We start from the raw sequence: 27,443 nt of genomic DNA, 5'->3' as shown, positions 1-27,443 counted from the left end.
CATCTGCCCCCCTTAAATTTTACTGAGACTAAGCCTCACAAACTAGAAACTTCAAGGATGCGAGTGCCTTTTCAGAATTCTCAGTGACTGGTCAGCACTTAACGAGGTAACAGTGGGTAAAAAGTGATACTAGGGAAGGTAGGAGCTTTGCCTACACTGAGAACTGCAGAGTCATTACTATGTCCTCAGATGATGAAGACTATACATTCTAACAAGAGAAGATAGTATTTATAAACCAAACTGTAATTCCACTAGACAATGAGGATTATACCAGTTAAACATCTGGGGGAGAAAAAGATTTACAATGGCAGTGCTTGTTCAGTGATTCTGCGTCACTGCTCTGTGAGTAGTAGTCTTCAGGATCCTTCACTATCCATTAGACCAAATGCTGCTAGAGCGCCTTTTCAGCCAGGATCTTGGAAAGCAGACCCACCTTAATTAGTGTTGCGAGTAATGCTGTACCTCTATATCATACAGTGGATCCAATAAGTGTTTCCAATTCAGTCACGTTCCATTATTTGGTAAGTATTTGATAAGTATTTGTGTCAGTCAATCTCCTGGCAATGGGGATAAAATGGTGAGTAAAGAGACTTGGGCTCTGCCCTCATGGAGTTTACCATGTGACTAGAGACAAACAATTTTTTAAAAAAGAAAAGTAAACACAGAAATGAAGAAAGGACAAGTGGTACCAAGGAATGCTACAAGATACTACTGAGAGTCTGCACACTGGGGGTCTGACCTAATTAAGAAAGTCAAGATGTGTGTGCCTGGTAGCCATAAAAAAGGTAGAGGCCTCTCATGCTCTCCTAGTGACCTTAGAAAGAAAACTGTTCCCTCCTTATCACCTTAACTCTTAGGGCAGGTATATTCCAAATTCTGATCTCTCCAACTACCTCCAACTTTCACATCAATCATGGAGCTCCTTGGCCTGACTAAAGCATACATAAAACTCAGTTGGACCAGCAGAAGGTCACTGCATCCTCTGTCCACATCAGTGTACTATTAATTGCCATTATCTCCACCATCTTTCATGCTTAATTTCATAAAGGCAAAGTTTAGGCCGGGCGCAGTGGCTCACGCCTGTAATCCCAGCACTTTGGGAGGCCGAGGCGGGTGGATCACCTGAGGTCCAGAGTTCGACACCAGCCTGATCAACATGGAGAAACCCCATCTCTACTAAAAATACAAAATTAGCTGGGCGTGGTGGCACATGCCTGTAATCCCAGCTACTCTGGAGGCTGAGGCAGGAGAATGGCTTGAACCCAGGAGGCAGAGGTTGCTGTGAGCCGAGATCGCGCCATTGTACTCCAGCCTGGGCAACAAGAGCGAAACTCCGTCTCAAAAAAAACAAAAAACAAAAAAACAAAGTTTAAAGCTTAGACCCAGGAAAAAACTGGGGCTCCATATTCTTTTTACACGTTCTACACACTTCAACAAGGAAGTAAAAAGGAAGGTAACATAAAGGGACCCTTTCCAGCATCTTTCCAATTTCTCTGCTTCCAAATAAATGTTACCCATTCCTACCAACCATTGCTGATTCTGGGTTGTTTGGGGAGTGATCATTAAGTTTAATTAGCTGGTTCGATATTGTTTTGTTTTTAAAAATGTGGTGAATAAAATGAAGTAAGGAGAATAATTTATAAGAATAAAGTTGGCTTTTTGCTTTTTCTTTGGTTTTCTTTCAGTGATCTACCATGTCATGGAATTAAAAGCTCTCTATAATGCAGGCTGGATACCAGCTTCCTAAGTTTATAAGGCAGTTCCCCGAAACTGCATTAGCCACAACTGTCTGCTCAAGCACTGCTCTCTTTGCTACATTACCTCCTGCTCCCCGTCACCTGGTCTACCCCCACACCAGGAGTAATGCTGGTACTGGGAGTCAAGCCTAAGTGTATAAAGTAATGAAATGCAAACAAAAGAAGTAACTTTATTTTGTCTTATCTCACCAGAATTTTCTTTTTTTCTTATCAGGGAGCAACTTGGCTTACCTATGTCAAAAAGGAAGTCTAGATGTGCAAAGAAAGTTTGAAGTAAGGGCCATAAACATAAAGGTTACTTTTTCTGGTTTTCTCCTCAACCTTCTGCTCTACTGCTTCTCAGGATAAATGCTGACATGGGTCATCTGGCCTGTTCACATTTACTGACAGCACAGCACTTCCCCCATCCCCTCTCCACAAAGGCTCTTACTTATTTTGCTCTTCTCCATAGTCAAGTGAGTAATTTGAGTTAACAGGAACCTAGCCAGCCTCACATCTCCTCAGCCAAAACCCAGTTGCTTTTGGACAGAAGGGAAAGGTAAAGCTTTTCTTATATTCACCTAGGGCTCTCTCCTAACCCTGGCACAGATAAATGTAGCTGTAGCAAATTCACCCTTCCCTGAGATCATGTCTCAAGCTCTCATCAAAGCTACTAAGTTTTTCGGGCAGAGAAGGCCAAGTGCTACAGCTTAGCTGCTTGCTCACTGCATTCTTGACAAAGCCCTTGCTCCTAATGTATGGTGGGTGGCCGTAAGAGTTATCAGGGACCCTTTCACGATTTGGACATCAAGGAGGCTGGGAGTATAAACTATTAACAGCAAATAATCTTAGGAACCTGGGAAAAGACACAGGACCTTAAATCTAAAATGCCAAAGTCTGAAAGGCTTTGGGTAGTATCAGTAACTATGCTTATCTACAGAGACAAACTTTCAAAGTCAGAGAAGACAGTAACAAAGTATCCAATTTAAAGACAAAACAGGCTGGGCGTGGTGGCTCACACTTGTAATCCTAGCACTTTGGGAGTCCAAGGTGGGCAGAACACCTGAGGCCAGGAGTTGGAGACCAGCCTGGCCAACATGGTAAAACCCCTGTCTTTACTAACAATACAAAAACTAGCCAGGTGTGGTGGCTCACACTTTAATCCCAGCTACTCAGGAGGCTGAGGCTGGAGAATCGCTTGAACCTGGGAGGCGGAGTCTGTAGTGAGCTGAGATAGCACCACTGCACTCCAGCTTGGGCAACAAGTGAGACCCTGTCTCCAAAAAAAAAAAAAACAAAAAAAAAAAACGCTCACCTACTACTACCAATTCGTGTTCTTAAATTGTTTAAGCCCTTGCCTACATGCATTTTAACATTAGGGGCTTTCATTTGCCTTTGGCCATTTAAAAAGCCATTGTAAAGCATATGCCATTATGTTTATTTTGTTGCTTATCTCTAGTTGTTATTTTCCAGTATGGATGACTTACAGTAAATCTGTAACTAGATCACAACTAGTAAGTCTAGTTACAGCCAGGCACGGTGGCCCACGCACTTTGGGAGGCCAAGGCGGGTGGATCACCTGGGACCAGCCTGACCAACATGGTCAAACTCCATCTTTACTAAAAATACAAAAATTAGCTTGGCATGGTGGTGCACTGCTGGAATCACCTACTCAGGAGCTAAGGCAGGAGAATCGCTTGAACCTGGGAGGTAGAGTTTGCAGTGAGCCAAGATTGTGCCACCGCACTTCAGCCTGAGGGACAGAGGGAGACTCCATCTCCTAGTTACAGATTTACTGTAACCCATTCATATTAGAAATTCAAAAATTCATAGACCAGATAAACTAGTAATAACATCCCTATAGACTCTCCCAATTCTAAGTCTATGATTTACAAGTCTTATATTTCTTTAGTTTTATTCCCAAGCCCTGTGGTGGTATGCTCAGAATGGGAGAGATGTTATTCAAACTGCTGTATACTAAACAAATATAATCCCTTCTACAAATTTATGGCTGGAAATTTTTAAATAATTATAATAACGCTTGATCCCATTTCTTATCTTTCTTCCAGCAGGAGGCTTTATTCTAAGATTCCTAACCTAACTAACATTAAAGAAATATTGGAGCAAATATAGGACAGGAGACATGTGCACAGCCTCTTTCTTCAAGCACCTTTGGACAACTGAGAATTCTAACCAGATGAAAATATAAATTTTCACAGCAGTCAGGATAATAGATGGCCCCCAAAAATCTAAGTCTTGCTCATGCCACAAGTTCAAGGTAGCTGTCAGCCAAGCTGTTAAAGTACCCACCATCCCTACCAATTACATGCAATGTAGCAAAGTAAGACTATCTCATTAGCAAAAAAGCTTCCATCCAAAAATGACACCATTCACTTCTCACATTTTACTGACTAAAGTAGGTCACGTGGTCATATGTATACCCAAGGGAGTGGGTAAATGCAATCCCAACATGGGCCCAGAAGCAGAATGAATGAAGATGTTTTTAAAACATCTTTTAAACAGACTAAACAGATTCAACTCTCCCATCCATCCGTTACATTTCATTCAACATTTTACTGAATGCTTACCATGTGCCAGGCATTGTTTTAGGCATTAAGATATAGCAGAGGTTCAATTTTTTTTTTTTTTTTTTTAATCTTGAGCTCATAAAAACACATTATTACTCCTGGAGCACAGGGGCATGTAGTGGATTCCTCCCTATCTAACATTTCACTTTTCTTTCTCTTTCTAATAACATTTTCACTCCCTTTTCTTTTGCCATCCTTCCCCAATCTAATCTAATCTGATTCTTCAGAACCTCTACTCTTCATTTTCCAGGGCACCATTCCCCTCCTTTTTTCTGTGGCTTTGTCTATTATAAAAGGTTTGGGACTAAGTAGCTTTGGGGACATTTCCTAAGCATAGTACCTGGTAATTAGTAGGTACCCTAAAATATGTACTGAATGAATCAATGTAAATAGCATATTCTACGTGAGTAGAAAGCTTTGGAGAAGGGAAGTCCTATCCTCGAATTTTTCAGAATCTGATCACATTCTGGTCTACCACTAGAAAACATCAGTGAAGATTCCCAGATATGGTATTTTCCTTTCCAGGCATTCCACCAGGACCCTCACTCTATGCGAATGCATAGGTCTGCCAACAACAAGAAGAAGGCAGCTGGTTTCAACCCACTCAGAATGAAGAAATAAAACACTTCAGCTTTGTTACAGCTCTCATCTTATTTTGTTGAGGTGATGGGGAGGGACTGTGCCACTGAAATAGCATCCTATATAATCAGTCAAGCAGAACTCTAAAAAGTCCTATCAGCCCATGTAATACCAAAGAAGGTATAATGAAGATATGCAAGACCTTGATACTATTCTTCAGTCCATCCTAGCAGGGTTTAGCACCACAGCTTTTCAGACTGCAGATCAAACGTGACTGCTGTTGTTTTTGAGCTAACTCTGGTGAGGGTCTGAAGAAGGTCACATTATGCAAGGCCATATGAAACATCTCTGACTCTCAAACGGAGAGAACAATATGCTTACTTGGAGATTCTCTTTAAGAGACAGGGTCTCACTCTGTTGCCTCAAACAATTCTCCCACTAAGCCTCCTGAGCAGGTGGGACTATAGGCACACACCACGTTCAACATTTTTTTTTTTTTTTTTTGTAGAAATGGGGGTCTCACTATGTTACCCAGGCTGGTCTTGAACTCCCAGCCTCGAGTGATCTTCCCACCTAAGTCTTCCAAAGTGCTGGAATTACAGATCAGCCCTGCATCTGGCCAATTCACTAATTTTTAAAAACAATTTAGAATGGCATATAATTTTTTTGGAATATCCTTCCTCTTTATTTCTCATTTTCTCCAAACTGAAGAAGGCTTACAAGATTTGGCTGCCCTGCCTATGGAGTAGCCATTCTTTTATTCCTTTACTTTCTTAATAAACCTTCTTTTACAAAAAAAGGGGAGGGGAGGGGAGAGGAGGGGAGGGAAGGAAAGGAAAGAAAAAGGAAGGAAAGAAAGAAAGGAAGAAAAAAAGAAAGCTTGCGAGATTTAAAAAAATTTTAAGTTTGTTTGCTATCAGACCCATACGAGAATTTGGCCCTACTGAAAGAGTCCAGTCTGATTTCACTAGGCCCGTGCCATGCTTTGAATGTGTCCCCCAAAGTTCATGGGTTGGAAGCTTAATACTCAATGCAAGTGTTAGGAGGTAGGGCCTAATAAGTGGTGATTATTAATCACTAGTAAGAAGCAGATGGGTTAATGTCATTATTGTGGGAGTGGGCCTATTATAAAAGCAAGTTTGGCCCTCTCTTTCTCTTCCACCATGGGCTGATGCAGAAAGGAGACCCTCACCAGATGCCGGCACCATGGTATCAGACTGCTAAGCCTCCAGAACTTTAAGAAATAAATTTCTCTTCTTTATAAATTACCCAGTCTCAGGTGTTGTTTTAGCAACATGAAACCAAGAGGGACAGCTTACATTAAAAGAAATAAACCATAAGTTTAAAGATCTGGGGTCTACTCCAGGATCTGTGGCTACATCAGCTGTGTAGTCAAAGAATTTCACATTTTTATGTCTCAGTTCCTCATCAGGAAAACAAAGTGGCTAAACTACAGGATTTCTTCTTTTTTAAGAGACAAGGTCTTGCCCTGTCACCCAGGCAGAGCCAGGTAGTAGTTAGGAGTACAGGCGCACCCCACCCCACCTGGCTTAAACTACATGATTTCTATGGTCTCTTCCAGCTCTCAAATTTTGTAATTCTAACAAAAGACTCAGGATTTCCACTTCTGACTAGAATGCTCAAAGTTGCAAGATACCAAGCCTCACCCTATAAACTGCAACAAGCTGGATAAGCTACAAAAATCACAGTTTAAGGGAAAAAAAATCAGAGAGCTAAGCATGTAAAGAAATCTAAATAATAAATAAGCTAAATCAGAGAAAAAGTCAAACCCTTCAGAAGGAAAGAGACCATGGCTATTCTCATTCCTGGCGAAGTGGCAGAACCAGGAACCCACTGACAGGATTAAGGAGAAACCAGCCAAATAATGAACTTAATTTTAATGGTTGCATGTGGACTCAGATAAAATATTAGAGAATCTGGAGGAGGCCCAACTACAAGCCCCAACTGCCAACTCTTCCTTATGGGTTTTCTTTTTCTTTTTTTTTTTTTAAGATGGTGTCTCGCTCTGTCACCCAGGCTGGAGTGCAGTGGTGTGATCTCGGCTCTCTGCAACCTCCGCTTCCCGGGTTCAAGCGATTCTTCTGCCTCAGCCTCCCAAGTAGCTGGGACTACAGGCATGTACCACCAAGCCTGGCTAATTTTTGTATTTTTAGTTTCACCATATTGGCCAGGCTGGTCTCAAACTCCTGACCTCATGAGATCCACCCACCTCGGCCTCCCAAAGCGGTGGGATTACAGGCGTGAGCCACTGCCTGGCCCCCTATGGGTTTTCAATGTGTGCAAGTCTGAGGGCAAGGCAGAAAAGCAGAGAGAATCCCATGAAGAAAAGAGCCTCTACCATGTTCAAGGCAGCGGCCCCCTCTGTAGAAGGGGATCAAGACAGGAAGCATGGAATAAACACCTCTGAGGCATTCTGAGTCTTCAAAGAATGTAAGACAGATATTCCTCCTAAGGCTGAGTCAAAGAATTAGGGCAAAACCAAGAGATAAGGAAAATCTTGGATGAGACTAGAAAGCAAAGAGAATTTCCCAGCAGTCCAAAGAACCAGAATCTAGACTGAAAAGCAGAGCTCAAAGGTTCAGTAAAGCAGGAGTATATGAAAAGATAACAAGGCCAGGCACAGTGGCTCATGCCTGCAATTCCAGCACTTTGGGAGGCTGAGGCCAGCAAGCAGATCACTTGAGTCTGGGAGTTTGAGACCAGCCTGGGCAACATGGTGAAACCCCATCTGTACAAAATATACATAAAAATTAGCCAGGCATGGTGTTGCATACCTATAGTCCCAGCTACTCAGAGGACTGAGGCAGAAGGATTGCTTCAGCCTGGGAGGCACAGATTGCAGTGAGCTGAGATCAAGCCATTGCACTACAGCCTGCACAACAGAGTGGGATCCTGTCTCAAAAAAAAAAAAAAAAAAAGATAACGGACAAAAACTAAGACAGCAACCCACAGATCTACAAGTCTGATGAAACCCAAGCAGGATAAATACAAAAAAATCCATACCTGGGCCAGGCGCAGTGGATCACGCCTATAATCCCAGCACTTTGGGAGGCCAAGGCAGGCAGATCACGAGATCAGGAGTTCAAGACCAGCCTGACCAACATGGTGAAACCGCGTTTCTACTAAAAACACAAACATTAGCTGGGCGTGCTGGTGTGCACCTGTAGTCCCAGGTACTTGGGAGGCTGAGGCAGGAGAATCACTTGAACCCGGGAGGAGGAGGTTGTAGTGAGCTGAGATCACACCACTGCACTCCAGCCTCGGCAACAGAGGAAGATTCCATCTCAATAAACAAACAAACAAACAAAAATACCTACGCACAGAGTGAAATTGTTGAAAACAAAAAGAAAAGTGAAGAAAAGTGAAGGAAGGAAGAGAAAAAACAACTCTTCGCCAGGGCACAGTGGCTCATGCCTATAATCCTAGCACTTTGTGGGGCCGAGGCAGGCAGACAGCCTGAGCTCAAGAGTTCGAGACCAGCCTGGGCAACATGGTGAAACCCCGTCTCTACAAAAAATACAAAAATGAGCCAGGCATGGTGGCATGCGCCTGTCCCAGCTACTTGGGGGGTTGAGGTGGGAGGACTGCTTGAACCCGGGAGGCAGAGGTTGCCGTGAGCCGAGATCAGCCATCGCGCTCCAGTATGGGTAACAGAGCGAGACTGTCTCAAAAAAAAAAAAAAACGAACGACAAAAAAGAATGGTTCTTAAAAGCAACCAGGAGTCCGGGCACAGTGGCTCACGCCTGTAATCCCAGCACTTTGGGAAGCTGAGGCGGGAGGATCACCTGAGGTCGGGAGTTTGAGACCAGCCTGGCGAACATGGTGAAATCCTGTCTCTACTAAAAATACAAAATTAGTTGGGTGTGGTGGTGCATGCCTGTAATCCCAGCTACTCAGGAGGCTGAGGCGGGAGAATCGCTTGAACCCGGGAGGCAGAGGTTGCAGTGAGCCGAGATCACACCACTGTACTCTAGCCTGGGCAACAAGAGCGAAACTCCATATCCAAAAAAAAAAGCAACCAGGAAAAAAAGAAACAAAAAACAAAAAGCAACCAGGGAAAAGAGAGAAAGTATATACTGGAGAAGAATAAGAATGATAGCTGATTTATCACTAGAAACAATGAAAATCAGAAGACAATAGAATATGTTTTAAGTACCAAAAGAAAAAAAAAAAACTATCAACCCAAAAAGAAAATAAGGAAAAAATAAAATAAAAAACAAAGCCTATCAACCCAGATGTATTAGTCACACTTCTCCACAGGGACAGAAATAATAAGTTATATGTATACATGAAAGGGAGCTTATTAGGGAGAATTGGCTCACACAATAACAAGGCGAAGAAGTCCCACGTCAGGCCGTCTGCAAGCTGGGGAAGAAATAAGCCAGTAGTGGCTCAATCTGAGTCCAAAAGTCTCAAAAGCAGGGAGGCTAACAGTGCAGCCTTCAATCTATGGCTGAAGGCTGGAGAACCCCCGACAAACTACTGGTCTAAGTCAAGAATGCAAAGCCCAAAGAATCTGGAGTCTGATGTTCAAGGGCAGGAGGAACGGAAGAAAGCATCCAGCACAGGTGAAAAATGAAAGCCAAAAGACTCAGCAAGCCAGCTTATCCCATCTTCTTCCACCTGCTTTGTTCTAGCCTCAGTGGCAGCCAATTGGATGGTGCCCACCCATACTGATGAGGGTGGGTCTTCCTCTCCCAGTCCACTGACTCAAAGGTCAGTCTCCTCTGGCAACACCCTGACAGACATACCCAAAAACAATACTTTACCAGCTATCTAGGCATCCTTCAATCCAATAAAGTTGATATCTAATACTAACCATCACACCAGAATTCTGTATCTAAGGGAAGTAACCTTCAAAAGACCTTTTCAAAGAAAAGACAAAAGTAGAAAGATGCCAGGTGCCGTGGCTTATGCCTGTAATCCCAGTTACTTCTCAGGAAGTGAGGTGGGATAATCACTTGAGTTCAAGACCAGCCTGACCAACATCGTAAGACCCTGTCTCCATTAAAAAAAAGAGGCCAGGCATGCTGGCTCACGCCTGTAACCCCAGCACTTTGGGAGGCTGAAGCGGGCAGATCACCTGAAGTCAGGAGTTTGAGACCAGCCTGACCAACATGGCGAAACCCCTATCTCTACTAAAAATACAGAATTAGCTGGGTGTGGTGGTGCATGCCTGTAATCCCAGCTGCTAGGGAGGCTGAGGCAGGAGAATCACTTGAACGTGGGAGGCGGAGGTTGCGGTGAGCCGAGATTGAGCCATTGCACTCCAGCCTGGGCAACAAGAGCGAAAGTCCGTGTCAAAAACAAACAAACAAAAAAAGTATTTAAAAAAACTGGATAGAATCTGTCACCAGCAGACTTTCACTTCAAGAAATGCTAAACGAAGTCTTTTAGGATGACAGAAAAATACACCAAATGTAACTAACCCCAGATCTACAGAGAGGAATAAAAAACTCAGAAAGGGTAAATATCTCGAAAATACAAAAAGCCTATTAAAAATATCTATCCACGGCCAGGCACAGTGGCTCACGCCTGTAATCCCAGCACTTTGGGAGGCCAAGGCCGGTGGATCAACCTGAGGTTGGGAGTTCAAGACCAGCCTGGCCAAAATGGAGAAACCCCATCTCTATTAAAAATACAAAATTAGCTGAGCATGGTGGCACATGACTGTAATCCCAGCTATTCGGGAGGCTGAGGCAGGAGCATCGCTTAAACCAGGGAGTCGGAGGTTGCAGTGAGCCGAGATTGCACCACTGCACTCCAGCGTGGCGACAGAGCAAGACTCGGTCTCAAAAAAAAAAAATTAAAAATTAAAAATTATTGGGCTGGGCACAGTGGCTCACGCCTGTAATCCCAGCACTTTGGGAGGCCGAGGCAGGCGGATCATGAGGTCAGGAGATCGAGACCATCCTGGCTAACATGGTGAAACCCCATCTCTACTAAAAATACAAAAAAAAAATTAGCCAGACGTGGTGGCGGGCGCTGCAGGAGAATGGCATGAATCCAGGAGGCGGAGCTTGCAGTGAGCCCAGATCGTGCCACTGCACTCCAGCCTGGGTGACAGAGTGAGACTCTGTCTCAAAAAAAAAATTACTTGTTCATATTATAAAGAAAGTCACAGCACTGAACATGAAAATAAAATGTTGAAATTTTTATTTTATTTATCTTGAGACAGGATCTCACTTGCCCAGGCTGAAGTGCAGTGGCATGAACATGACTCATTGCAACCTCTACCTCCATTGCTCAAGGTGGGTGGAACATCTCAGCCTTCTGAGTAGCTATGACCACCGTGCAAGGTGCCACACCCGGCTCAATTTTTTATTATCTTGGTAGAAACAAGGTTTCCCAATGTTGCCTATGCTAGTCTTGAACTCCCGAGCTCGAGCGATCCTCTCACCTTGGCCTCCCAAAGTGCTGGGATTACAGGCGTGAGCCACCACGCCTGGTCAACATTTTTTAATATTTGAATTTTAAAAGAATATAAGCAAGGTTTTATTGAGACTGTATTATGTGTGAAGCATTGTGTTGGACATATACCTTTACACTAAATCCTCCCAATAGGCAAAATATAATCTTTATTTTAGAGAACTTAAAAAACACATTCAAGATCACACATGAATGAGTGAGCCAGGATTTGAACCAGGTTTGTAAACCAAATTCCATTATCTCTCACTGTAACTTTTTTTTTTATTGACAAGTATAGTACATATCTCCCTTCACCCCCCAACCTTTTGAGTAGAGTATATTTCCTATAGACAAAGACCTTCTTCTGGCCGGGGGCAGTGGCTCATATCTGTAGTCCCAGCACATTGGGAGGACAAGGTGGGCGGATCACTTCACGTCAGGAGTTTGGGACCAGCCTGGCCAACAGGGGGAAACCCTGTCTCTCTACTAAAAATACAAAAATTAAGGCCAGGCGTGGTGGCTCACACCTGTAATCCCAGCACTTTGGGAGGCCAAGGTGGGTGGATCCTTTGAGGTCAAGAGTTTAAGACCAGACTGACCAACATGGTGAAACCCTGTTTCTACTAAAAATACAAAAAAATGAGCCAGGCATGGTGGCACATGCCTGTAATCCCAGCCACTCAGGAGGCTGAGGCACGAGAATTGCTTGAACCCAGGAGGCAGAGACTGCAGTCAGCCGAGATCACGCCACTGCATTCCAGCCTCGGTAACAGACTGAGAGCCTGCCTCAAAAAAAAAAAAAAAAAAAATTAGCTGGGCATGGTGGCACACGCCTGTAGTCCCAGCTACTCGGGAGGCTGAGGCAGGAGAATCCCTTGAACCTGGGAAGCACAGGTTGCAGTGAGCCAAGATTGCACCACTGTACTCCTTCATCCTGGGCAACAGAGTGAGACTCTGTCTCAAAAAAAAAAAAAAAAAGCCTTCTTCTGCATAACTAAAATACAACCATCAAAATCAGGAAATTAACGCTGGTATAGTACTACCATCTAATAATCAGACCCCATTTAAGTTTCTGCAATTATCTCAATCATGTACTTGGGAGGTAAAGGACCCAGTCCAGAATCACGTTACACTGGGTACAATGCAATTATTATGCAGTTTTTCCCTTCTGAGATTTAAAGGAATCAAACATTGTATACAGTCCACAAAAATTTACTGAGCACTTAGCATGTGCCAGGCACTGTTTGACGATACAGTAGAGAATAAGACAGACAAGGTTCTTCTGCTTCCAAAGAGCTTGCATTCTAGTAAGGAAAGACCAACAAACAAGTTAGCTAATTAACAAATTCAGATTTGGCCTAGTAGCTGGGAAATGGCCCTCTGAGGAGCTGAAACCTGAATAAGAAGCTACCAGCATTGCTAAGAGATGGGAGAAGGGCATTCCTAACAGAGGAAACAACAAATTGAACAACCTAAGGCAGGACAAAACTTGGCATTTTGGAGCAAAAGAAATGCCAGTGTAGCCACGGCATCTACAGCAAAGGGCACAGGAAAGGAGGTAGCAATAAGGAAGGAAGGAACACATGAGGCAGGATTCTGAATCTCATAACTAAGACCAAAGAAAAACTATGAAACCATTTTAAGCAGGCAATCTACATTATTTCATTTACATTTCTGAAAGAAGATTCTTGTTACTGGGAGAAGAATGTCTGAAGAAGGTAGCTGAGTAAAAGCAAAGACCAGTTAAGAGCTATTTCAGTAAGCCAGGTGACATAATGGTGGCTGAGACTAAGGTGGTAGAAATAAAGATGTAAAACAGATCATTGAATAAACAGATTTAAGTGATATTTTGGAGACCGAAAGAACTTGATGATGGATTAGCTATGGGGATAAGGGAAAAACAGGATTCAAGGATAAATCCTAGGTGCCAGTTACGGAAGAGGGAAAGACTGGAAGAATATTATGGAAGAGAGTTCTATTTTGGACATGTTAGGTATATTTAGACAACTGCCTACTAGGTTACTAAGTGGTAATGTCTAGCAAGGCAGCTGGATAATATGTCTGGAGCTCAGGCAAGAAGTCTAAACCAGAAACATAAATATGAGAATTATTCACATACAGATGGCATTTAAAACAATGAGTTGAATGAGACCATCCAGGGGAAGAATTCAGAAAAAAAGGGTGAAAAAAAAAACCCAGGAGTTTTATCCTGTCTTAGGTATGCCAATACTTAGAGGCAGGTAAAGGAGAGAAGCCTGTTTAATAATTAAAAAAAACAAAGCTGGGTGCAGTGGCTTATGCCTGTAATCCCAGCAGTTTGGGAGGCCAAGGTCAGTGGATCACCTGGGGTCAGGAGTTCCGAGACCAGCCTGACCAACATGGTGAAACCCCGTCTCTACTAATAATACAAAAATTAGCCAGGCGTGGTGGTGTGCGCCTGTAATCCCAGCCACTGGGGAGGCTGAGGCAGGAGAATCACTTGAACCCAGTAGATGGAGGTTGCTGTGAGCCGAGATTGCGCCACTGCACTCCAGCCTGAACGACAGCGAGACTCCATCTCAGAAAAAAAAAAGTATACAGTATATAACAAGGTGTAAAGTAGAAGGAAAACAAGAACATATGTCTCATAAAATGAGAAGTAGATGAATAGGCCGAAAACAGTGGTCAACTACATTGAATGCTCCTACAAGAGCCTGTAAGACCAATTTAGTAAACAGAAACCACTGGCAACCTTGACTAGAGTAGTTTTAGTGGTAAGAATGGAGGCCAGTCTGTAGTAGGCTGAGAAGCAAAGGGAAGTGGAGAGAGCACAAAAAGACAACTTTTGAAAACTGGCTTGGAAGAGAATCAGAGAAATGAGGCTGTAGCTAGAGAATAATGTGGAATGGGGAGAGGGCTTATAAACAAGGAAGCCACACTTAGTGCTGTCCAATAGTGTTGTCTGCAATGATAGGGATGTTCTGTATCTGCACTGTCCAATAGAGTAGCCATTAGCACCATATATGGCTACTGAACAACTGAAATATGACTAGCATCACTGAGGAACTAAATTTTTTAAATTTTTCTTTTAACAGCCACACATTTCATTGCAGAAAGCACTATTGATTAGTAGCTGCCATACTGGACAGTACAGCTCTAAAGCACATCTGCATATTAATAAAAATAATCCAGAAAGGGAAAAATTCATGATATAAGCAAGAACAAAGTAAGTCCTTAAGAAGTCAATAGGCTGGCAGGGTGCGATGGCTCACTCCTGTAATCCCAGCACTTTGGGAGGCCAAGGCAGATGAATCACTTGAGGTCAGTAGTTCAAGACCAGCCTGGCCAACATAGAGACGAATCCTTGTCTCTATTAAAAATACAAAAATTGCCGGGCGCGGTGGCTCACACCTGTAATCCCAGCACTTTGGGAGGCCGAGGCGGGCGGATCACAAGGTCAGGAGATCGAGACCATCCTGGCTAACACGGTGAAACCCTGTCTCTACTAAAAATACAAAAAATTAGCTGGGCATGGTGGCGGGCACCTGTAGTTCCAGCTACTCGGGAAGCTGAGGCAGGAGAATGACGTGAACCCGGGAGGCAGAGCTTGTAGTGAGCCGAGATCGCGCCACTGCACTCCAGCCTGGGCGACAGAGCGAGACTCCGTCTCAAAAAAAAAAAAAAAAAAAAAAAAAAAAAATTACAAAAATTAGCCGGGCATGGTGGTGGGCACCTGTAGTCCCAACTACTCAAGAGGCTGAGGCAGAAGAATCACTTGAACCTGGGACGCGCAGGCTGCAGCGAGCCAAGATCGTGCCACTGCACTCTAACCTGGCCAACAGAGTGAGACTCCATCTCAAAAAACAGTAAATAAATAAATAAATAAAGAGAAATCAACAGGCTGAGCAGAGTGGCTCATGCCTGTAATCTCAGCACTTTCTGAGGCCGAGGCAGGATGATTGCTTGAGCCCAGCCTGGGCAACACAGGGAGACCCCACCTACACACACACACAAAAAAAATTTAAGATTAAAAAAAAAGTCAAGAAATCCAGAGCACAAGTGGCGAAATCTACATGGGATACAACACGAATGAAGTCCAAGGCATGAAATTACAGTAACTGGTAGAGATGAAGACTCAGAATACGTATTAAGCCTGATAGGAATCTTAAGCATAAAACTCAATTACAGAGGGCTATAAAATCCAAGCACGAGGGGGAGGGTAGGTAAGTCACATCTACTAAGGACCTATTATGTGACAGGCATTTTCTTTTTTTTTTTTTTTTTTTTTTTGAGAGGGAGTCTCGCTCTGTCGCCCAGCCTGGAGTACAGTGGCACGATCTCGGCTCACTGCAAGCTCCGCCTGCTGGGTTCAAGCAATTCTCCTGCCTCAGCCTCCCGAGTAGCTGGGATTACAGGCATCCGCTACCATGGCCAGTTTTTTCGTATTTTTAGTAGAGATGGGGTTTCACCACGCTGGCCAGGCTGGTCTTGAACTCCTGACCTTGTGATCCGCCCGCCTCGGCCTCCCAAAGTCCTGGGAATACAGGCATCAGCCACCGCACCCGGCCGCGACAGGCATTTTCTTTTTTCTTTTCTCAAGACGGAGTCTTGCTCTGTCGCCCAGGCTGGAGTGCAATGGTGCGATCTTGGCTCACTGCAACCTCTGCCTCCTGGGTTCAAGCGATTCTCCTGCCTCGGCCTTCAGAGTAGCTGGGAGTACAGGTATGCATCACCATACTCAGCTAATTTTTTGTATTTTAGTAAAGACGGGTTTTCACCATGTTGGCCAGGCTAGTCTAGAACTCCTGACTTTGTGATCTGCCTGTCTCAGCCTCCCAAAGTGCTGGGATTATAGGCGTGAGCCACCGTGCCCAGCCATGACAGGCATTTTCTAAATGACAAATTATTTCTCTCATCTCTAACTAGTCTTGTAAATGTCATTTTACAAACAAGAGCACTGACGCTCTTTACACACACAGTAAATGCCGAGATTTGGTCACAGGCCTGTGACTATAGGGTTAGAATCTTCCCACTGCATAAGGTGGGAGGTTAAGGCCGGGTACGGTGGCTCATGCCTGTAATCCCAGCACTTTGGGAGGCCGAGACAGGTGGATCACTTGAGGTCAGGAGTTCGAGACCAGCCTGGCCAACAAGGTTGAAACCCCATCTCTACTAAAAATATAAAATTAGCTGGGCGTAGTGGCGCATGCCTGTAATCCCAGCTACTTGGGAGGCTGAGGCAGGAGAATCACTTGAACCCGGGGGGAGGAGGTTGCAGTGAGCGAAGATCACGCCATTGCACTCCAACCTGAGCAATAAGAGCAAAACTCCGTCTTAAAACAACAACAACAACAAAACAAAAAAAGGAGGTTAAGAACCACTCTGTTTCTGTACCTGGAATTAACATAAACAGCAGATCAAGCTGGAAGTAATCAACAAGCGCCAACAAGCCTAGAGGGACTAGGCCAGAGGCAAAAACTATCCTGTCAATGCTTTCCACAGGTTAACTAAGGAAAACTTAATAGCCACTTTTTAAAAATTCAAGAGAAAATACCTATTAAGATGGAAAGAAACGGACTTTCTTACAACTTAGATTATCTACTTTATTGAACACAGATGTATCAATTAGAAAATCAGCACTGTTTTATAATACATACTAAAGTAATATCTGGGCATATTAGAAAAAATAAGTTAGTCAACATACCCTCTCTCCAATTTGTACATTGAGAGGACAATTATTAAACTGAGTCTAACCAGTTATTAAATTACAGCTTAGATTTTAGAGTGGGCAAAGATCATCTAGATCTGTGCTGTCCATGTAACCACCAGCTACGTCCAACTATTTTTTTTTTTTTCTGAGACGTAGTCTCACTCTGTCACCCAGACTGGAGGGCAGCGGAGCTCACTGCAAGCTCCGCCTCCTGGGTTCACGCCATTCTCCTGCCTCAGCCTCCCAAGCAGCTGGGACTACAGGTGCCCGCCACCACGCCCCGCTAATTTTTTGTATTTTTAGTAGAGACAGCGTTTCACCATGTTAGCTAGAATGGTCTCGATCTCCTGACCTCATGATCCGCCCGCCTCAGCCTCCCAAAGTGCTGGGATTACATGCATGAGCCACCGCGCCCGGCCCCAGCTATTTAAAGGAATTAAAATTAAATAAAAAATTCAATTCCTCAAGTGCACTACTTGCTCGTCAAGTATTCAACAGTCACACATGGCCAATGGCTACCTCACTGGATAGCACAGAACACTTCTATCATCATAGAAAGTTCAACTGGGCAGTGATTAGCTCCTAAATTTTCCATTTGACTTTTTTCAGAAGGGCCAGTGGAAAGAGCAACTCAGAAGACTAACGAGCTGAGCAACCATGTATGCATCATTTTAATTTTTATTTATTTACGTATTTTTTGAGACAGGGTCTCTTGCTGTTGCCCAGGCTGGAACACTGTGGTGCGATCACGGCTCACTGCAACCTCAACCTCCTGGGCTCAAGCAATCTTCTCATCTCAGCCTCTTAAGTAGCTGGGACTACAGGTGTGCACCACTGCAACCAGCTAATTTTATTTTATTTTGTAGAGACAGGGTCTCACTATGTTGCCCAGGTGTATGCATCGTTTAGCAGTGCTTCTCAAACTGAATGCGCACTGAATGATTTGAAAATCTTGTTAAAATGTAGGTTCTTCCCAGCATGTTAGGAGGCCAGGAGTTTGAGATGAGCATGGGCAACACAGCGAGACTCCAATTCTTAAAAAAAAAAAAAAAAAAAAAAAAAATAGCAGTGTATGATGGCACATGCCTGTAGTCCAGCTACTGAGGTGAGAAGATTACTTGAGTCCAGGAGTTCCAGGTGGCAGAGAGTTATGATCACACCACTACACTCCAATCCAAACTGGGAAATAGGGCAAGATTGTGCCTCTTACTTACAAAAAAAGAAGGCCAGGCGCGGTGGCTCATGCCTGTAATCCCAGCACTTTGGGAGGCCGAGGCGGGCGGATCACAAGGTCGGGAGATCGAGACCATCCTGGCTAACACGGTGAAACCCCGTCTCTACTAAAAACACAAAAAATTAGCCAGGCGCGGTGGCAGCGGCTGTAGTCCCAGCTACTCCGGAGGCTGAGGCAGAAGAATCGCGTGAACCCAGGAGGCAGAGCTTGCAGTGAGCCGAGATCGTGCCACTGCACTCTAGCCTAGGTGACAGAGCGAGACTCCGTCTCCAAAAAAAAAAAAGAAAAAAGAAAAAGAAAAAGTAGATTCTAAGATTCTAATTCAGTAGGACTGAGATGAAGTCAAGATTCCAACTTCTATCAAGTTCCCAGGTGATGCTAATACTGTTGGTCCAGAAATCACACTTTCAGTACCAAGATCTTAGATCTCTCCATGCCTTGGTTTCCTTAGCTGTCAAATGATGTACATGAATGAAGCAAGATAATGCCCGTGACCCCTCCAAAACACTAACATTTTAAAGTTTTATGATTGTACAGAATTAAATGCATACAGATTTGAACTTTCTGCAGAGGCAGACTTTTCTGAGGTAAATGCTAGGATTCTAAAAAACAAGTTTTATGATACCATTTTTTTTCTGTGAAAAAAATACCAAATTTAACGAAAATCAATGGGAAATTTTATTTGCTATATAAACATTCAATATCTGAACAATTTTTTAGAAATGGACTTAGAAGACCGACATGTATAAAAGACAAAACTTTTAGAACTCTATCGGCTGGGTGCGGTGGCTCATGCCTGTAATCCCAGCACTTTGGGAGGCCCAGGCAGGCGGATCACAAGGTCAAGAGATGAGACCATCCTGGCCAACATAATGAAACACTGTCTCTACTAAAAAAAAAAATACAAAAATTAGCTGGTCACGGTGGTGTGCACCTGTAGTCCCAGCTACTCAGGAGGCTGAAGCTGAAGAATCACTTGAACCTGGGAGGCGGAGGCTGCAGTGAGCCGAGATGGCGCGACTGCGCTCCAGCCTGGCAACAGAGGGAGACACCGTCTCAAAAAAAAAAACAAAAAAAAAAAACAAAAAAAAGCACAACTCTATTAGAGAGCCACACAATATTTTCCAAATATGCAGTTCATGGAGGTGAAAAAAACAATCAATGCTGGACTCGGCCCACATCACTGTCACCTTAAAAGCATCAGCTTCACATGAAAGCAATCCCTGGAAAATGCCATTAACTACAGTAACATTGGAGTTGTTTTTGTGAAGTCTCAGTCAAGGCTCTCAGCAATAAAAATAAGCAAAATTCCCACACCACAGGCAGGTTGTAGTGTAATGTAAAGCCCACAAAACAGGCTGAAGGAACTAATGAAGGCAGCCAACAATGCCACACAGAATTTACTTCTGAGGCATCTTCTTTCCATTTTAACAGGGGACCTAGAGTAACACAAGGTTCAAATGTAACAAGGAACTGGATAGCAGTGGTGAGAGCCTCAGCATTTCATAAAGCAGTACCTTGGAGACAGGAAGCAGGCTAAGATATCCAGTTATTTTGTTTTTCAGTTTTTTGTTTTGTTTTGTTTTGTTTTTGAGACGGAGTCTCGCTCTGTCGCCCAGGCTGGAGTGCACTGGCACAATCTCAGCTCACTGCAACCTCTGCCTCCCGGGTTCAAGCGATTCTCCTGCCTCAGCCTCCTGAGTAGCTGGGATTACAGGCACGTGTGACCACACCCAGCTAATTTTTGTATTTTATTAGAGACGGGGTTTCACCATGTTGGCCAGGATGGTCTGGATTTCCTGACCTCGTGATCCGCCTCCTCAGCCTCCCAAAGTGCTGGGATTACAAGCATTAGCCACTGCCCCCGCCTCAGTTTGTTTTTAAACTCTGAATTATGCACTACAGCTAATTACCTACATTTGAAAACAATGCCAAAAATACGTTAAACCTTTAAGTAATGTTATGCTCTGAAAATTTTCAATATTTTTATATTTGTATTTTTATGTTTCCTTTAGTAGGAAATTTTTTTTAAGTTTGAATTAAACTTTGTAAAAAAAAAAACCTCTAGGTATAAATCATGCAATACTCTTCCAAAATAGTTCCAAAAATTTAATTCGCATTAACAATACATTTTATGGGCCGGGAGCAGGGGCTCAACACCTGTAATCCCAACACTTTGGAAGGCTGAGGCAGGCAGATTGCTTGAGCCCAGGAGTTCAAGAACAGCCTGGGCAACACTGTGAAAATTCATCTCTACAAAAAATATGAAAAACTAGCCAGGCATGGTCGCACACAGCTGTAGTCCCAGCTACTCGGGAGGCTGAGACAGGAAGATCACCTGAGCTGGGGAAGTAGAGGTTGCAGTGAACAGTGATCGCACCACTGCACTCCAGCCAGGGTGACAGAGCAAGACCCTGTCTCACAAAAACAACAACAACAAACACTTTACTGTCCACAAACTCCTCAAATCCCTTTGGAAAAATAAACAGTATACACAGAAAAACTAGAGGATGGGGTGGGAAATTTTTTTCTTTTATTTTAAAAATTGAGACAGGGTCTCGTTATGTTGCCCAGACTGGTCTTGAACTCCTGGCCTCAAGCGATCCTTCCACCTCAGGCTCCCAAAGTGCCGGGATTACAGGTGTGAGCCAACGCACCCAGCCCCACTCTTAAACTGCCATTCTCAATCTTTTTCTCCCTCTCAATCTTATTTTAAGCCACCTTGCTAAACGTTGGCTGTTTTAAAATCAGTCAAAAGATTTATCTTATTACCAAGTTTCAACTTAGAACTGTACATTCAGCTTATCTTAAAAAAAAAAAACATGAAAAATAGTGCCTAATACCTATTTCAAATTGTCTTTATTAAAACGGAAAATTCACATAAACCACAAAGCACAATATATAATCATGTTTTAATAATTCTATGAGTGAAACTTTCATATTCAGAGCCATATCTGATTAAATATTAAATATAAAGATAACTTTCACATAACTAATAAAAACATAAGGTCAATTTCTACCGACAACATAAAAGTACTATCTGTCCTTTATAAATAACCTGTAACAAATCTCTCTCAGCAGTAGCCAAAAACCTGCTAGTATCAAACATTAAATTTCAGCACCTGACCAGCAATTGGTTTTACCTTTCCTCTCAGCAAATGTTACACAATTCCACCTGTAGGGTATATGATATCCTTTTAAAATGCAATTTAAAAAGCCATTACTTTTTTAGAGAAACTGCTGTTCCTCTTCAGAAAAAATGAGAGAATTTCAATGTGGACAGGAACATTTTAGCCTATCATTTAGAAAAAAATACAGTATATTTAAAAAAAAAAAAAAAAAGCCACGTAGCAGTCCGTGGGCAGCATGAGTCATCATCCAACTCAAAACTTGCAGCAGCACTTGTAAGCTTCCTCCTACCCGACCCCATCCCCTTCAGCAAAGTACCCTGAGTCAGCAAACCTTACTATTTTGTCAGTTATGATTCTCACGATGCTTTAAATGAATTTATGTAAAGCACTGCAACACTTTTAGTGCTAACATTTGTCTTTAGAATGTGTGCATTTTTTATTACAAAATTAACTGACTTCAAATCACTCTTCTCTGGATTTTTTAATAACAAAGTAGCCAACGACTACTTCTAATCCTCTTTTGCAAATAACTGAATTCCAGAATATCCTCATATACGAAGTTTTTTCTAAAATATTCTCCATTTTCCAGTGTTTTCTTCTCAACAGTAATACCTAGGTGATCAAATATGTTCTGCTCAAATCTGGCATATTTTCTAGATTAACTGCAATTACTGATTTCAGGACATCAATAAATAATTTTACAAGCTTAACAAGGCAGTTCTTAATAAATGATGTAACATATGTGAAAAGACTTTACAATCCCTGGCACATAGCAAACACTTCATAAACATGTTTGAACAACTACTATCTAAAGACAAAGTTCCTTTCACCCAATTCAAAATTATTTTTTAAACATTAAAATCTGATATTTCTATGAAGAAATTCCTGATTTCAGGGCCAGGCCCTGTTTGGACCCTACATTCTTCTGGTCAGATCATTCTTTCCATCTCAGTTTTCCAGCGTTAAAGAGAGAGGACATGTCCAATTGGAACTGTAAGAGACAGGCTAGAAGAATCAGCCATCAGAAAATTACTCTGAAGCTGCTTGCTCTTCATTGTATGGCGTGTTAATTTTTCCCCTTGACAAATCATCTGTATCCGTTAAAAAAAAAAAAAAGTCATTACTGAGACTGCATCTTTAGCAATGAACACGAATTCTGCCGTTAATACAAGCAGGCTTCTAATTCCAACTCACCAGTCCCTTTCACTGGACCTTTTCCAATGAACAAGCAAAAGAAAAAATAAAACAGGAAAGGAATCGAGAAGCTCCCGCTGCACAGAGATCCCCCTAACACCTAAACCGGTTGGGTCCTACACCCGCCAAGAAACAAAAGGATGCCAAAACACCTTTACTTTTCGACACAACTCACGAGGCGGACTAAAATGCACAGCAAAGTGACAAGGCCCTTTTTGGTGAACCGACAAAACAAGCTTTCATTTGGGCACTTTTACAGACCACCACTTAAGGTCCCGAAAGCAGCTAAGGAAAGACCGTAGGGCCGAGGGAGGAAATTAGGAATTTCGTCTCCGAGTTTTCAGTACCTCATTCATGGCTAGACTCAAAACTTGGGCGGACTTCAGGGCTCTGAGACTAGCCGGGTGAGCGCTGCGCGCTACGCCACTGGAGACTTTGCCCGGCCGGAGTCAGCTGAGGCCGAGTCACCCGGTGGGATGGGGGAGGAGACGCGGGAGCATTTCGAAAGGCAGCGTGCCAGGAAGGCGAGACTCCACACCACCTCATGTTCCCCGGGCCGCCGCCCCTCGCTCGCCTGCCCTCCGGTCCGGCTGGGTTTCGAACCCGCGGAGCCAGGCGCAGGCGGCGGGGCAGCAGCCGGCGTGCGGGGCCAGGGAGAGGGCGCGGCCCGGCAGGGCGACCGGCGAGGGGCGTGCCGGGTGGGAGGGGCGCGCTGGCCGCCTCGCCGGCCCCACGCGGGGACCCCGGCCCGCCGCCCCCCGGCCCGCGCGGGGACGCGCCGGCCAGGCCCGAGCCGACGGGCAGGCGGGCGAGCAGGGGGCGGGCGGCAGACCGAACAAAAGCGCCTTTGTTGAGCGGCAGCCGCCGGAGGGTCACACACAATGGAGGAGGGAGCCGGCTCCGCCGTCGCCGCCGCCGCCGCCGGGCCCGCCGCGGCGCCCTCCCGAGTCGCCCCGCCGGCGCACCCCGCACACGTACACACACACACTCACGGGACTTCTCCGACTCATCGAGAGAGTGCGGGGCCCGCGGACAGCCCCCAGTGTCGGCTCAGGTCTCCGGCTGTGCTGGCGGCAGCGGCGTCTCCGAGGCTCTCGCTTTGCCGCAGTCGCCGCCATGTAACCCCGACCCGCGAGAGAGGGCGAGGAAGAGGGGGCGGGACCTCGCGGTGCCACGCCCCCTCACGTCACAGGCTCACTCCACGGGTTCTCCCGCCCCCGCCCTGCCCAGCGCGCCCGCACGCGCCGGAATTTCCAGCGCCCGTGACTGGGCTGCGCGCGCCGCGGAGGCGGTGGGAAAGGCACGCGGCTCGTCAGGCGTCTCCTGGGGGCTTTGCCTGCGAGCGGGCAGGGAGGAAGACAGCTGGGGCCGTCTGCTCCACTACCTGCCCTGGCATTAAGGGAACAAAGTGACCAAACCCAGTGCCAGCGTTTACTAAGCACCTACTACGTGCAAGGCACTGGGCAATCCGAGAGGAAGAGGCCTCAGTCTCCAGGAAGGCTGGACCTTAAGATGGATTGGCTGGAAGGGGACAGCCCGAGCACAAGACAGACACGTTAGAGGCCAAGTACTAAGGTCATTCATTCTGCCAGAGTATGGAGGAAGGCTTTTAGGAGTGGTCGCCACGGTGGCCTTTCAGCTGGATCCGGGAGCAGCGGGTATAACCAGGAGGTGGGGAGGGTGTTTCTGCCGAGGGAACAGAGTGAGCAAAGACTGGGAGGCCAGAGTACCTGGCTTGTTGCAGGAACTGGGATAGGACAATTTGAATTTGGGAAGGGATGCACTGTGAAACGTAGAAAGGTGGATGGGTACCTTCTTGGGCCCAGTTCTTGGCTAAAAGCAAACTTACATTACTTATCATGGCTTATTGAGTCCGAGGAGCCTTTTCAGTGTTTATGTGAAATTTAAGTATTTATGAAATTAGAGATGCAGGTCAGCATATTTTTTCAATGACTTCATCACCATCTCGATGAGAACCAGACATACAGTAATAGCCCCTCTAGCCATTATTATGGGCATCTTCAAGAATGAGGCAAAGACCACTTCAAAAAGATCACAAAGGGCCGGGCGTGGTGGGTTCACGCCTGTAATCCTAGCACTTTGGGAGGCCGAGACGGGCAGATCACCTGAGGCCAGGAGTTCGAGACCAGCATGGCCAACATGGTGAAAGCCCCGTCTCCACTAAAAATACAAAAAGTAGCCGGGTGTGATGGCTCACACCTGTAATCCCAGCTACTCGGGAGGCTGAGGCAGGAGAATAGCTTGAACCCCGCGGGGGGTTGCAGTGAGCCGAGATGGAGCCAGGACACTCCAGCCTGGGCGAAAGAGCGAAACTCCGTCTCAGAAAAAAAAAAAAAAAAGATCACAGAGTAATGAAGTTAAGTGGTTGGGGTGAGCTTGAATGCTTTATTTTTTTAATATTTAAAACAACGTCAGCTGAGTACCAGGTGTGAAGTAGAGGTAATGACTGAATAAAACCAAGAGAAAGGGGAGATTTGTTCCAACCGCAGAATTTCCAATTTCTGCAACAAGAGCTCTTACCTTCAGCCCCACTGCGCCTGCTCTAGGCTCTCCTCTGATCCTCAGGACATTTTTCCTCTCACTCTTTGAGAACTCGTTTACCTTCCTCTTCCATCAATGTTTGATCACCCAGAGAAGGTGGGAGAATAAATACCAAGCACTGTGCCTTCCCTCAAGGAGCGTTTAATCCAGTGTCACTGCTGACTTCCTGTGGATAATGCAAAGTTGGCTTACAAGAGTAAGGGAGACCACTAAATTGACAGAATCTTTGTAGCATTTCAAAAGGGTGTCAGGCCTCTGAGCCCAAGCTAAGCCATCATATCCCCAGTGACCTGCACATACACATCCAGATGACCTGAAGCAACTGAAGATCCACAAAAAAAGTGAAAATAGCCTTAACTGATAACATTCCACCATTGTGATTTATTTCTGCCCCAACCTAACTGATCAATGTATTTTGTAATCTCCTCCACCCTTAGGAAGTTTCTTTATAATCTCCCCCATCCTTAAGAAGATTCCTTGTAATTCTCCCCACCCTTGAGAATGTACTTTGTGAGATATGCCCCCTGTCCCCAAAACATTGCTCTTAACTCCACCGCCTATCCCAAAACCTATAAGAACTAATGATAATCCCACCACCTTTTGCTGACTCTTTTTTCGGACTCAGCCCGCCTGCACCCAGGTGAAATAAACAGCCTTGTTTTTCACACAAAGCCTGTTTGGTGGTCTCTTCACACGGACATGTGAGACAAAGGGGAGGTCAAGGATGGAATAATTACAAGATTTAGGGGATCTGGTTTTTGTTTGTTTGTTTTTTGGTTTTGTGTGTGTGTGTTTTTTTTTTTTTTTTTGAGACAGAGTCTCGGTCTGTCGCCAGACTGGAGTGCAGGGGCGCAATCTCGGCTCACTGCAACCTCTGCTCAAGCGATTCCCCTGCCTCAGCCTCCCGAGTAGCTGGGACTACAGGTGCGCGCCAGCACACCCAGCTAATTTTTGTGTTTTTAGTAGAGACGAGATTTTACCATGTTGACCAGGATGGTCTCTATCTCCTGACCTGGTGATCCACCAGCCTCGCCCTCCGAAACTGCTGGGATTACAGGCGTGAGCCACCACACCTGGCCCAGGGATCTGGTTTAAGACTGGTTTTTCAGTGAGGGGTCCTGATTGGGTTTGGGACAAATTTGTGATATAATAGTTTAAGATGGGTGGGCAGAGGAGGGGGAGAGTTTTGAAGAGAGCCTAAAGGGATAAATAGTTGTTAAACTCAGTAGAGCAGAGGGCTGTTTACCCTGACGAAGGCAAATTCTGTGACTAACTTAATGAGATAAATGGATTTTAGGAAGTTCCTGAAACCACAATCAAGTTATTTGCAACTCCACCTTTTTAGGCAAGAGTTTCTTGGAATTCAAGTTATATTTATTGCAGATAGTTGAATTGTAAAGTCATGTCAATGTAGTTGGTTTTAGTTTTTTTGGTTTTTTTTTTTTTTTTTTGAGGTGGAGTTTCGCTTTTGTCATCCAGGCTGGAGTGCAGTGGCACGATCTCGGCTCACTGCAACCTCCGCCTCCCGGGTTCAAGCAATTCTCCTGTCTCAGCCTCCTGAGTAGCTGGGATTACAGGCGTGCACCACATGCCCAGCTAATTTTAGTATTTTTAGTAGAGACGGGGTTTCACCATGTTGGGCAGGCTGGTCTCAAACTCCTGACCACCCGCCTTGGCCTCCCAAAGTGCTGGGATTACAGGAGTGAGCCACCATGCCCGGCCAGTTATAGTGGTTTTTTATGTTTTTTTGTTTGTTTGTTTGTTTGTTTTGTGCAATGGAGTCTGGCTCTGTGGCCCAGGCTGGAGTGCAGTGGCAGGATCTCGGCTCACTGCAAGCTCTCCCTCCCAGGTTCAAGCTATTCTCCTGTCTCAGCCTTCCAGTAGCTGGGATGACAGGCGTGCGCCACCACGCCCAACTAATTTTTGCATTTTTAGTAGAGAGGGGGTTTCACCATGTTGGCCAGGCTGGTCTCGAACTCCTGACCTCAAGTGATCTGCCCACCTCAGCCTCCCAAAGTGCTGGAATTGCAGGCGTGAGCCACCACGCCCAGCCCAGTTTTAGGGGCATGGCTCACGCCTGTAATCCCAGCACTTTGGGAGGCTGAGGAGGGCGGATCACCTGAGGTCAGGAGTTCGAGACCAGCCTGACCAACAGGGTAAAACCCCATCTCTACTAAAAAATACAAAAAAAAATTAGCCGGGCATGGTGGCGTGCGCCACCCAGCTACTTAGGAGGTTGAGGCAGGAGAATTGCTTGAACCCGGGAGGCGGAGGCTGCAGTGAGCCGAGATCACGCCACT

The 27,443-nt window shown here is 44.8% G+C and overlaps 1 protein-coding gene across 10 annotated transcripts in view; it reads right to left on the bottom strand.

Moving 5' to 3' along the window:
- The window catches only part of MAPK6 (mitogen-activated protein kinase 6), a 49,053-nt gene extending 23,248 nt beyond the window's left edge, over nucleotides 1-25,805 (bottom strand). For 2 of the 10 annotated variants that reach the window (XR_010123821.1, XM_054451735.2), the window contains exon 1: nucleotides 23,574-23,736. The gene's annotated coding sequence lies outside the window, so the exon portion shown is untranslated. Of the gene's footprint in view, nucleotides 1-433; nucleotides 558-22,928; nucleotides 23,361-23,559 lie in introns of those variants that run through there. The other 8 variants (XM_054451731.2, XM_054451734.2, XM_063652243.1 and 5 more) reach the window with 8 other exon arrangements.
- Between the last annotated feature and the right edge of the window lie 1,638 nt (nucleotides 25,806-27,443).

Source organism: Pongo pygmaeus, chromosome 16 (assembly GCF_028885625.2).
Source record: "Pongo pygmaeus isolate AG05252 chromosome 16, NHGRI_mPonPyg2-v2.0_pri, whole genome shotgun sequence".
Taxonomy (NCBI): Eukaryota; Metazoa; Chordata; class Mammalia; order Primates; family Hominidae; genus Pongo; species Pongo pygmaeus.
The sequence above is the reverse complement of the archived record's forward strand: the minus strand, read 5'-3'. Positions and strand labels throughout refer to the sequence as shown.